Source organism: Dysidea avara, chromosome 11, assembly GCF_963678975.1.
Source record: "Dysidea avara chromosome 11, odDysAvar1.4, whole genome shotgun sequence".
In the NCBI taxonomy this organism is placed as follows: Eukaryota; Metazoa; Porifera; class Demospongiae; order Dictyoceratida; family Dysideidae; genus Dysidea; species Dysidea avara.
The window spans coordinates 4,218,663-4,227,870 of NC_089282.1; the positions used below are offsets into that span (position 1 = coordinate 4,218,663).

General features: G+C 37.5%; 1 long non-coding RNA gene across 1 annotated transcript; it reads left to right on the plus strand.

Moving 5' to 3' along the window:
- Window positions 1–116: 116 nt before the first annotated feature.
- LOC136239097 (uncharacterized) lies at window positions 117–2,796 on the plus strand. The gene is made up of 2 exons (XR_010693350.1): window positions 117–2,351; window positions 2,428–2,796. It is a non-coding gene; the product is annotated as an uncharacterized lncRNA (long non-coding RNA).
- The last annotated feature ends 6,412 nt before the right edge of the window (window positions 2,797–9,208 follow it).

Genomic DNA, 9,208 nt, shown 5'->3' on the forward strand with positions numbered 1-9,208 from the left:
ACCATAGATTTATTTTAACAAAATTTGCACGTTTGATTTTCGCTGTTCACGCTACAGGCCGGGAATCTGCACACATGGCTATATTAGTTATTTAAGAGCCTTTCGAGTCAAACAAGATTAAACTTTTAATTTTTTTTTTGTTGTTCATCTTGCCACGCCTATGGTCTTTGTGGTCACATGTGACCGAGGAATCGTACGTAGTCTATTATTTGTTGAGATTTTAATACTCCAGATGTTGACTGGTTAACCACATCACCAAAAGTTAAATCTCCAGTTGCTGATACTTTATGTGAATTTGTTTGTGATAACTTCTTCAGTCAACTTGTATCTCATCCTACCAGAGGTGACAATATTCTTGATTTGCTACTCACCACCAACCCAGATCTGATTTCATCAGTGAGGGTTACTGATAGCCTTCCTGGTTGTGACCATGATGCTATCCACTTTATGTTATCCGCCAGTATACCACACCAGTCCACCATTAAACGTGTGTTATATAATTGTAAAGCAGCTAATATTGATGATTTTAAAGAAGTTTTGTCCCGTGTTTCCTGGGAAGTTATTGACTTTGAGAATGGTGATATTGAGTTACCATGGTCTCAATGGAAAGATTTATTTTTCTCTGCTGTAGATTATGTGTTTCCATCAGTTCGTTGGAATAAGCGGAAAATGAAGCATTGGTTTTCAGAATCTACAATATAATTAATCCACAGGAAAAAGCATTTATATCATGAGTACAAGCGTTCAGGTAATCCAGCCACTCTGAGAAAGTATAAATCTATCAGTAACCTGGTCCGTTCAAAGTGTCGCCTAGAGACTGCTAGTCATTCTAATTTAGTGTGTCAGCAGAGCCATACTAACCCAAAGCAATTCTGGAGGTGGATTAATACAGTGAAAGGCTATCGTAATCCCATCCCTCCACTCCATGACTCTGGTAATACAATCACCAAAGACTCTGACAAGGCATCATTGTTTAATAGATATTTCTGCTCAGTTTTCACCAAGGAAAATACCTCTAATCTTGACTCACTAACTCCTGAATCCTCACATCCTACTATCATCGACTCAATCTCTATAACACCTGAAGAAGTTCATGCTGAACTGTGCCACTTGAGTATTAACAAAGCCTGTGGCCCTGATAATATTACTTCATTTCTACTGAAAAATGCTGCAGATTATATTTCCATTCCTCTTTGTCACTTATTCAACAAATCACTATCAACAGGTACTCTTCCCTTTGACTGGGTTTCAGGAAATATTGTTCCGATACACAAGCGTAATGACAAGCATAATCCTAGTAACTACAGACCAATCAGTCTCATTTCTGTTGTAATCAAAGTTTTGAGCGTATTTTGCACCGACACTTAGTTTCTGCTTTGGAGCGTCACCAACTGCTTAGTCCTTCTCAATCTGGCTTCAGAAATAAAAGATCTACTGTAACTCTTCTGACTGAGGCTGTTGATGATTGGTCTCAATGTTTAGAACAACGAAGCACTGTACATTGTCTACTGCTTGACTTTGCAAAGGCTTTTGATTCTGTACCACATGGACGCCTTCTGCTTAAGTTAAGCTCTCTAGGAATTTATGGTAAAGTACTGTCATGGCTTAGATTTTTTCTAACTAAAAGAAAACAAAGAGTGGTAATCAAAGGTACTTTTTCAGATTGGGCCATTGTTACTTCTGGGGTTCCACAGGGAACTGTCTTGGGTCCACTTTTGTTTTTGATTTACGTAAATGATTTGGCTTCTGTTGTAAAACACTCCACTGTTAAAACGTTTGCTGATGATGTTTTACTTTATGCTCCAGCTAACACTCTCAAGGAATGTTCTTCCCTACAAAATGACCTCACTGCCATTTCTTCTTGGGCTAGTCGCTGGCAATTAAAGTTAAATCCCACCAAATGTGAAGCTTTGATGATTACTAACAAACGCAAACCAATTCCATTTACATACTCCATTAACCATCAACCTATTTCATGGAGTAATCCTGTGAAGTATCTTGGTGTGCAGGTAGATTCCAAGTTAAACTGGTCTAAGCATTGCAAGTATGTTGTTAGTAAGGGCACCAAGTCTTTGAACTATTTACGTAGATCAATGTTTGGTTGCAGCCGTGCAGCTAAGTGTGCCGCATACAAAGCTATCATCCGGCCAACGCTAGAGTATGCTGCAGTCGTATGGAATCCGCATAATTTGGGAGATATCCAACTACTAGAGTCCCTACAAAATCGGGCAGCTCGATGGATCTGTGGGAGTCGCTGGAGTCCATCTACCAGCTCTTGGACCATTTCTTCGAATGATTGTTGCTCCCAACTTCACCTTCCTTCTCTCCAGTCAAGACGAAGTTTCCTTTCGGTCAGTTTCCTCAATGACATATATCACCAGCAAACATCTATTACATTTAATAGTCACTGTTCATTTAATTCCATAGCATCTACCAGAAGTCACCATCTTTCACTAGTCCCTCCACAGTCCACCATTAATTCTAGGAGATATTCTTTTTTTGTCAACACAACTTTCTTCTGGAACACTGTGCCATTACATATCCTTGAAGACAGTAATCGAAAGTCTTTCCGGCATCACCTTTATAATTACTTATGTGTCAAGTAACTTCTTAATCACTATTTTGTGTTTTGTTGTGTACTGTTTAGTTTGTAGTGTACTGTAGGTATATGTATATGTATTGTAGGTATATGTATATGTATGTTTGTTTTTTGTAGGCGGACACCTTGTACAGGCTTTGCCTTTTGTGTATGCCTTCCTTTTTGGTAAATTGATAATAATAATAATAATAATTTAACACTTCATCTCATTTGATGGTCTCAATTATTTTTTTCATTCTGACTGACTCAGCTGGTGAAAGCTTCACAGAAACAATAGCTGTCAAGTATGCATGTATACTTGGTAGCTACAATGCCACAATAGATGACTGGCTGAAACCTGACATCATACCATTAGTTATAAGAAATCCAGTATACTCTTCACAAAAGTTATTGGAGATGTTCCAGTTGTTACTAGTTGGCCGGTATAATATGACATAATTTGTAAATGGCTATAGCAGCTTAGGCCAGGCAAACTTGATTAATTGTTTCTCATCCCTGCCCGCTTCCATTTTACCCCACCATTTCTAATTTCATTATTGCTGTTATCATTCGCATGCACACTTATTTTGATGCTAAGAAGGCTGGCTATCATTTTACAGCACAGCAAATTGTCAGTTGCAACTCAGAGACGTAAGTATTAGCTCTTAAAAGGTTTTAGCTAACATTTATAGTAACAGACAGCTTGATTTGGAGCACTTTCTTTAATAATGAATAATGAAAAATGACCTTCCGCCCACATAGAAATGTGAGAAACAAGTAATCAAGTTTGCCTGGCCTTATACTGTAGAATAATGCTTTATATAGGACCAAGAGTTCATAATATAAAAAGAGACGAGAGTGTCCTACTACAGTATAGCCTGTATAAACACATATTTCGAAGTAATGCAGTAAAACTTTGATTTCTTTAGGATATCATGTCAACACGTAAAGTGTTAAGGAGTGTTGACAATGCCATCAGTGGACTGCTTATTGAAGCCATAACTACAATGATTATTGAAACTTAATGCTGAGTGCATGCCTGACCAACTAACACATTGAAAGTGACTATAGGTATTGCATCATAACTTCGAGAGATGCGTTTATACAGGCTATACTGCAGTAGGACACTCTCCTCTCTTTTTATATCATGAACTCTTGATAGGACGTATAATACCAATTTTGAGGAATAGTCAGCGATGAAACACTGATCACTTTTCATCTGTTATATAGCTATGTTTTTGATCTATTGGTGGTCCTCGTGATAAATGGTGAGTGATTTTTTAAAGCAATGAATTTTTTCAGGATGTAGTGTCACTGTGAGTGTATTCTACTTTTCTTAATGGAATGCTAATGTAGTCACATTAATAGCATGTACACGTTGAGCTGAACATTTAGTAACTCAAGGATGGAATTACACAAATTCTTGGCTAATTTGTAGTGCTGCTTGACCCACTAAAAGTGTTTCAAAATCTTTTGTCTAACACAATATTTATAGCCAATCAAAGATTTCAGCATATATTTCCTATGTGGAAGCCATAAAAGTACATAACTTGTTACAGCTTTCTCCCAAACTTCCAAACCGCACATGTCTGCTCTTGACACCTTTACTCACCAGTTATCACTGATCTGGTTGGCTGAAATAATTTTCTTGAGAAAAAATCCACTATTTTTTTATAGCTGTTTTCTCGGAGTTCAGCTCAACTTGTACTATAACTAATGTACTCTGTGGTTTGTAGATACATGTACTGCACATCAGTTCATGGTGACATTTTCAGTTCATCCATCATAATAGAAACCGTCCAAGAGGAGATTTGCCGGTGTAGGTGGTAAACTTTAGCTAAGTGCATTTGGCGAATCAAAGCTCTATAATCTCAGCTGCTAAGCCGGGTTAAACAAATTTGTAGCAATTTGCCAGTTTCCTATAGCTACTGCAAAAGTTTAACCCTATTCTCATCATCAAAAGGCTTTGAACACTGCATTTTATATTTAAAATTCTTGTCTATTTCAAAAGTTCATAATTTGGACTATATTCAGCAATTACACTGAGTCACCTCTCAGACTGGTTGTTCAAAAAATTGCTATTAATCTATGGGTCACCACCGATTGGTAACTTTCTGATCACTAGGTAATACTAATTTTATAAAAGGTTAGCAGTTGGATAATCATACAACATACATGAAGGTAGCGTAATGTTAAGGTAGCGTAATGCTGCCATAATAGGAGCAGATCAAACCCAAATGTATACTTTTAGAGTGACCTGAAATATGGCATCCAATGAGTAACTACTCTTAGCTTTTAAAATTTATTAAGTATAATTTTATACTAATTGACTGACTAAAAGCGCGGTGCCACCTAACTGTTGCCTCCTATTTTTTCACAGTTATAGGTGTCATATTGGTAAGTGCCTTTTGGCATACTATGGCCACTGGAGGTGCATACAATGCATGCAACATGAGCATAACTTTGTCCTTCTTAGTGTTACCATTTGTAGTGAAAAGTTGTTGATTTGTAGGTAGTGCTTTGTGTGGTGTCGATCGCACAAGAATACAACACAGAAACCATTCGTAATTTTTGTGTGCCATGCTTCTGATATTAAGTAAGTGGATTGATTGCAAGGGCACTTCACTTGTATGTAGGAACTGTACTGTATAATGAGCAGAGCATATAATTTTATATAATTATAGCCAAACTGCATGAAATGGTTACAGTAATGAGTATTGGGTACACTTAGTGCTTAGTAAGTAGTAGAAATGGAAAAGATAACGGCATTTGTTTATAACGACAAATTCTGAATATAAGTTTTAACAACTTGTGTGAGTTTATTGGTACGTATCTCCAACATCAGATTACTTTTTCTGTAAATATCCTGACATGCTAGCTTATAAAGTACCTCAGTCATTTTATCCATACTAAGTAGTCTGCTGTAATGTGATAACATAGCAATATTAAGTACTACAGCTAAACTATGTATATAATGCATGTATCTTACAACTTTACAGCTCAACATAAAATAAACCCTCTATAGGAGAATCAGTGGTCTCACTTTGTCTATAGAAAACCTCTTTTTAAAATTATTTGTTTTAAATGATGAATGTTATGAGTAAGAGCTAGTGTTCAGTGCTAGTGGCACAGATGATTTGAATGTGGTTATTATAAGCATGTAATATAATAAATTATTAACAATGATTGGTGATCAACACTTGTTCATAGAAACAACTGCACACTAGTAGCTAACTATTGGGACATCATGACCTCATGTTTGAAATTATGAGTTTTTAGGATTATAAAGGTGGAGTTACTGCTGATCATTTAGTACAGTCGCATCATTGTATGGCTGCATGGATATTGTGTAGTGATCATAATTTTCGTATTGATGTGTAGGTAAAAGTGACATTAATAGCTTAGCACAACTTACACTGTAAGCTTCAGACCAACCTTCCTCTTGGAGCAGTGAAAATGCATGTGACTTGCATGGAACACTATAGATTTTTATTTTCGTCCATGGAAAGCTTGAGAAAAGTCGTAAAATATCAGCTTTCATTGATGCTGGAGTTTCAGTGTTAAGCATGTTAAGTTATTACCACAATTGTGTAGGATGCAAAGAATTGCTTTTATCATTATAAATTGGCACATCAATAACTCATCACAATATTTGCCAAATGAAGCTAAGGTTACAATTATAGCTATATGGAATGATGAATGTGTTGATAATATATCCCTTCAGTAAGTCACTATTATCACAATGTGTATACATTTATGTACATGTGTATCATAACGCATCACTCATTCACTCACTCACAAATTACACACGTGCACATATACACACACAAGGCTAAGTCTTGTGCTGCTGTGTACATGGTCACTCCTACACCCAGAAGCAATGAAACTACTCAGGTGATAGAGTCAGAGCAGTAAAATCTACCTAGGGTTTAGAGCAGTAAAATCTACCTAGAGCTGGGGGCAGAACTAGTACCTAGCAGAAGCTGTAAGGTGAAGGTGTAGGTACCCAAAGCCCCATATAAGGTGTTTACACATACTTCTATTATCTCTGCTATTATTTGAGGGCCTTCGTTAAAACCCGGAACGGACCGGACCGGACCAGGGGCGGATCTAGGATTTATAAAAGGGGGGGGCTAACTCAAGGTACTAATCTCTTGGGTAGAGGTAGTGAAGCACACTTCCCAGCATGCGAAACATGCTGGAACTAGGGGGGTCTGGGGGCATGCCCCCCCAGGAAAATTTTGAAAAATAGATGCTAAAACACTGCAATTTGGAGACATTTCCACATAAAATTCATAATATTTTCTGCCTGTAGATATTTTATATACTGCCTTTAGATTATAGGTATGGCTCTCTGAAGCATTTTGCTAATGGAAAAGTTTGGGTAGGTACAGACAACCAAGTACATGATGCACCCCTCTCACAATTGCGCACAACACTGAATAGGTGCATGTTAGAATAATAATGTTGAAAGTGGAAAATTTTGAAATTTGAACAATACAAGATTGAATCTGAGAGCATTTTCAATGGAAATTGTGAACCTGAATTAAGTATTGTCATACATATTAACTACACAAGTAGATGAATGAAGCCCTTTAAACAGACCAATTCATTTCATTGCATGTATAGGTGCAGGCAGATTTGGAAAAATTCCATAACAGAACCAACTACATGTTTCCAGTGAATGTTCTATTAGAGTAGTTAGCTGACTGCTCTATTAGAGTATCTCGATCTTGTAAACCTCCAATGCTGATTCGGGTCCTTGTTGCATAAATTTTAGCATAAATCCACTAATAATACCTTGGAAAGACGTTTATAAGGTGGTTTTATGAGTACTTGTATTATTAGTGATCATATAATTATGCTAAGACAAAATTTCATTATAATACTCAGCATATTGATCAAGTAAAGCCTAAATATGAAAGGGGGGGGGGGGGGCTTCAGCCCCCAAAGCCCCCCCCCCCCCCCCCCTGGATCCGCCCCTGCGGACCAGAATTTTATTGTTGAGGAGCGCGTATCCAACTAAAATAAATTTCGGTGCGCTTTCAAGGGATACGGGACGTGGACTCTGTTCTTCATTTGCACTCAGGGCACGATTGTCTACTGATATCCAGAGTGGCTGATGGTGATTGCGAAGCAAATATAGTCGTATACTGGTATTTATACAAGTTTGCGAAGCGGAAACGTAGCGTATTCGGCCTCGAGCGTATTACAAGGACTGGATACCGGCTCTCACCGTAGCTAACAATGGTGGCGAGATACAAGCTAGCTACTGTAAGACTGATCACAAATAATGTACCTGGACTGATCTACATACCGTACGCAAGGAAATTTATACGCGAGAGAATTTGACGAATCGGGTTTGATTAGTCAAAATTTTCTTAAGTCTAAATTTCCTTGCGTACGGTATGTATACAGATCAGTCCAGTTAGCTATATTATCTATGACCAGTCTTGGCTAGCTTGTATGTTAGCTACGGTGAGAGTATCCAGTCCTTGTAGCTAATACGCCGAGTAATACGCTACGTTTCCGCTTCGCAAACTTGTATATATACCAGTATACGACTATATTTGCTTCGAAATCACCATCAGCCACTCTGGATATCAGTAGACAATCGTGCCCTGAGTGCAAATGAAGAACAGAGTCCACGTCCTGTATCCCTTGCAAGCGCACCGAAATTTATTTTAGTTGGATACGCGCTCCTCAACAATAAAATTCTGGTCCGGTCCGGTCCAGTCCGTTCCGGGTTTTAACGAAGGCCTTATTTGAGACATGGAGAGTTGATACTTGCTTTCCACCCATATGCATTGATATTACAGCTGGGTGAATTGTTTCCCCAGTAAACACCAGGTCCCCCATCAGATTTGTAGGCAGCCATCATCAGTCCAAGTCACAGCAACCATGAACCATGTATATCTGTGGTTCCATCTTTGTATAGTTAGTATGCATAACTTATTGCTGTTTATGTACGGGCTAGGAGAGAAGATTACCTGAAAGTACAGCTAACAACTTCAAACTTCAATTCAACTACCATGTATTGCCCTAAAGGTTTTAATGATATTGCTTTTTGTAAACATGCATGCAATGCCAATAGGTAGCTGATGTAACTATTTTGTTGGAGTTGTTAATTGATAAGTTGATGGTAGCTACTGCCAAAAGAAAAAAAATCAACTGCCCATACAAAATATACCAGCAGTAAATTTATCCCAAATTTCACTGGTAGCAGTGAAAAATTATAAAAATTACAATTTCATTGGCTAGAATATGTTATGATGTAGCTGTTAATAGTAGCATCAATCACTCTATTTATTTATTTATTATCAATTTTTGTCAATGACAGGGGTCACACAAAAGGTATAAGCCTGTACAGGGTGCTTCCCCACAAAAATTACACACAACATACAAGTTACAGAAACTTAATTACTCTAATACACCTTTGTTACATGTACACATGCAGATCATCAGAGTAAGCAATCAATTGCAACTGTATGAGATGTCAACCATGAATGTGTGCATGCATACATGCATGTATAGATATTGGTATCGATTTTAGTGTCGTATTACCATAGTATGTATACAAATCAGTTTGTTATGTGCAACAATTTGTTTACTGAAGTATATCATACATAC